Source organism: Arachis hypogaea, chromosome 2 (assembly GCF_003086295.3).
Source record: "Arachis hypogaea cultivar Tifrunner chromosome 2, arahy.Tifrunner.gnm2.J5K5, whole genome shotgun sequence".
NCBI classification, from domain to species: domain Eukaryota; kingdom Viridiplantae; phylum Streptophyta; class Magnoliopsida; order Fabales; family Fabaceae; genus Arachis; species Arachis hypogaea.
The window spans coordinates 30,808,623-30,812,989 of record NC_092037.1 but is presented as its reverse complement, the minus strand read 5'-3'; the positions used below and the strand labels follow the sequence as shown (position 1 = coordinate 30,812,989).

The window sequence follows — 4,367 nt, the reverse complement described above, 5'->3', positions numbered from 1 at the left end:
TGTAGTAAGAGAGTACATAAACGATGAAGAAGTGAGCCAAGTTGTGGCTGCCAAACGGCAGCACGACAATACGGCACCACGACATAACCCCGCACCAAGGGAAACTCTAAAAGAACACCCCCAAGCCGGCAAACACGAACTGACCACCCAGGATCGGAAAATTTTCGAACTACACCCCTCTGCCAGCCCCTATTACAGAAATCTACCACCAAATAGCCGAGCGGGGCATCCTCTCGAAGGCTCGACAACTAAAGGAGCGAACGGGCAGCAACAGGAGCCTGTACTGCGACTACCACCGAGGATACAGATATAAAACCCAAGACTATTTCGACCTAAATGACGCCCTCGAACAAGCCATCCGAGACGGCAAACTCCCGAGTTCGCCAAAATCATCAGAGAGCCTAAACGTACAGAAAGGGACAGATCACCAAAACGCGAAAGACGTAACCTAAGGACGCAATGACAAACACCCTGGGAGAGACCAGAAACAGATCCCACCATAGTCGTAAATGTTATCACCGGAAAAGACGCCGCAGGAAAATTGAAATCAACGTTGAAGAAGGACCTAAAAATCTTGTCCGTCAGGAACCAAGCCCCGACCCCCTCTACTGCAGAAGCAATGACATTTTCCTCCGAAGACTGCCAACACGGTACCTCAGCAGAAGACGCCCCGTTTGTCATCTCGGCAAAGGTCGGGACAGGGCTGGTCAAAAGGATATTGGTTGACATCGGAGCAGATTCTAACATCCTCTTCAGGGGAGCCTTCGACAAACTCAGGCTCTGAAACGAAACCTACAAACCCACCGTAATGGGGCATCCGGGCTCGGGGATAAATTCCTTCGATCGGACGGCTCCATCACACTTCCCCTTACCATCGAAGCCAGGAACCAAAGAAAGACCATCCTCTCCGAATTTGTCATCCTCAAGGACTCCACCATCTACAACATCATCCTCAAGAGAAAGACCATTAACGAACTCTCGACAGTCATCTTCACCAAATTCTTACTCATGAAGTTTCAAGCCGACGATTGTACTATCGGCACAATACACGGAGACCAGAAAGTCACGGTAGAGTGTGAGAACACCAGCTTGGCCCTCTGCAAGAGATCTCGAGACGCGGCAGACATCTTCCTTGCTGACCTCGATGTAAACCAAGACCAAGGTCTGCGCAGAACCGTTGGAGGAAACGACAAAGAAGTAGAGTGGGACCTTGCAGACAAGGTCAGGAGCAAAGCACACCTACAGGAACTAGCCCTAAAACAGAGAATAAGCCTAAGGTACAATGACAGTATGGTACGACGAGACTTCGGACCAGGAGACCTCGTCTTACGACAAAATGATATCATTCCACCCACTCCCGGAGAAGGGAAGCTCACGCCCAACTGGGAGGGTCCCTACAAAATCAAGACAGTAACCGGAAAAGGAGCCTACAGGCTCGAAAGACTAGATGGGACCAAGCTCCCAAGATCCTGAAATTCCACCAACTTACGGCGCTACTATACATAGAAATATCCTTCCAAAGCAACAAGATCGAGGCCATTCAAGATGATCTCTTTACCCTTTATATTTTGCCTTTTTTACTTTTATTTATTGCTTAAGTTATTTAATCGTATATTTTCTTACTGCGCACTCTTTCCTACCCACATTGGGAGATTTTAACGAGGCCCAAACCACAAATGAAATTCATTTTTTCAAAAGCATTGCCCCGTCCGATGGCACGAACTAAATGCGGCTACCCCGGGAGATCGATCACCCCGAGACGAACAAAACGGATATCCAGATAGGTAAACGGCTACCCGAGAATCAATTACTCTGAGACCAACAAAACAGATATTCAAATAACAAAACGGATATCCAAATAACAAAAATGGCGGCCCGGGGATCGATCACCCCGAGGCCAACAAAACGGATATCCAAATAGGTAAACGGCTACCCGGGAATCGATCACCCCTAGGCCAGCAAAACGAATAGCCAAATAACAAAACGGGTATCCAAATAACAAAAAAATGACAGTCCAGGGGTCAATCACCCCAAGGCCAACAGAACGGATATCCAAATAATAGAACGGATATCCAAATAAGTAAACGGCTAACCAGGTATCGATCACCCCGAGGCCAACAGAACGGATATCCAAATAACAGAACGGATATCCAAATAAGTAAACGGCTACCCAAGGATCGATCACCCCGAGGCCAACAAAACGGATTTCTAAATGATAAAATGGATATCCAAATAAGTAAACGGCTACCCGGGAATCAATCACCCCGAAGCCAATAAAACGGATATCCAAATAAGTAAACGGCTACCTGGGGATCGATCACCCCGAAGCCAATAAAACGGATATCCAAATAACAAAACGGATATTCAAATAACAAAAATAGTAACTCGTAAATCGATCACCCGCAAAGCCAACAAAACAGAAAGCCAAATAAGCTAAATAAACAAAGTCTTGAAATTGGCCCACCAAGAGGCCTAAAATAAGTTCACAATAACGGCCCAAAAAAGGCCACACAAAACAAGCAAGAGCTGACGGTCTTCCAACTCGCGGAAAGCCGGACTGACTAACATCTTCCCAATCGCTGCAGGATGACGTCACGCCCTTTCCAGGTCCCTCACAGTCTCCCGAACTACAGAGAATCAGACTCTCCAACAACTTAGCATTGAGACCAAGAAAGCATACTCTCATGCTCGGGGGACAACTGTTCCAGGCCTGATCTTCGGGCCCTTCCTCGGAACGCTCATCAAACCCGGCATGTGATGAGACGCCCAAACAATGCGCTCCTCGCCTGACCATGAAACGGCCAGGAACTCCCCGAATCCTCAACCTCGACAGGAAAAACCAAACAACAATCTCCTTGCCAAACCACAACGGCGAGGAAAAAGTTCCTCCAGCGATGAGACCGAGCACCCTCACTCTCTCGCTCTAGTGGCAACTGTTACGGATCTGACCCACAAATTCCACACCCGGAACGGTCTCCGAAGTCGGTTACCCAGATCCAGCCTGATTCGCCCTTCTAGAAGGTCCGGAACCGGCCCATTAGAGCTTCTAACCAACAATCAAATTCAAATACATCCCTTATCTTAACCAATTAAGATAAGATAATTACCATCACCTATATAAAGGGGAACCCCAGGCCCCCTCAGGTACGTCATTCACTCCATACATCGTATACCTCTTAAATTCATTCTGACTTGGACGTCAGAATGTCTTTGCAGGTACCACTCCATATTGCTTCAGTCAGGTAATCCAGCATCTGCCTTGACCTGCAAATTTTTAATTCATCTCTCAATCTGTACCAAAGACATCTTGTACAGTTTTTATTTTTTTATCTTATGCTGTTAGCTAGAGATCTATAAATCTCTTATTATATTTATAAAGTTGTTTGGTATTCTTTTCACCCACGTATAACTGTATAAGATTATTGTAATTTTTTGTAAGGATTCATATTAAAATACACCCTACAAATTGAAGTAGCAATATAGAAGCGGTCATAACCAAATTGGAGTTTTACGTTTTACCGAAATATTATGTGGTTAAATTCAAAAAATGAAAAATTAATCGTTGAAAATCTTCTTCTTTGTGATATTATTTAAGATTTTTTTTTCCTTTTTGGGTAACGAGACAGTGTCCAAGAACGAAAACAAATAAAAAATTTTATAAGCATAGAAAATAATTTAATTAACAGTTTATAGTTTATGGAAAATGAAAACAATAACTCGTTAAAAATAAAGGAAATTTAATGCACAATAATGCAAGTAAGACTTTACCTATATTGCTATATTGCTATATTGCAGAGCCATTCTTTCATGATGATCCGAAAGAAGAAAAACAGAAATGTCTTTCATAAAACATGTTGGCTCTTCATATGGAAAGAGAAGGAAAACGTATTGAATAGTAGATATACATACATATACATAATGGAGGAAGAGAATATTGTTGTCCCTAAATAATAAATATTTGTCCAACAAAGAATTGAATTTATAACACTTGCAATTTTCCACCTCTTTACACATGTGACCTACATAGGATGCCACATCTACAACGAATTTCATGTGGCAAAGCAAGCACTGATTCGCATATCGTGAGGATATATAATCTGTCAACTATTTATCATTTGTTATGGAAAAATATTGTTTTTATTATTTTTATGAATACTTTTTAACAATTATATATATATATATTATTTTTTCTTTTTGGTCCTTTATCAATTATTTTTAATATTAAACATAAAACACTAACAGTGCATATATATCAATCAATAAAGATGGTAAATAATTGATCTATAAGATTCTTACGGAAATGGATATAATTGTGAAGTGTAATTTTTTATTATATAATATTTTATCTTTTAAATTTTCTAATAAAA

The 4,367-nt window shown here is 42.0% G+C and overlaps 1 long non-coding RNA gene across 1 annotated transcript; it reads right to left on the bottom strand.

Moving 5' to 3' along the window:
- Positions 1–1,229: 1,229 nt before the first annotated feature.
- LOC112718822 (uncharacterized) lies at positions 1,230–3,932 on the bottom strand. The gene is made up of 2 exons (XR_003161153.2): positions 3,769–3,932; positions 1,230–3,264 (listed from the first exon to the last, which is right to left on the bottom strand). It is a non-coding gene; the product is annotated as an uncharacterized lncRNA (long non-coding RNA).
- Positions 3,933–4,367: the final 435 nt, after the last annotated feature.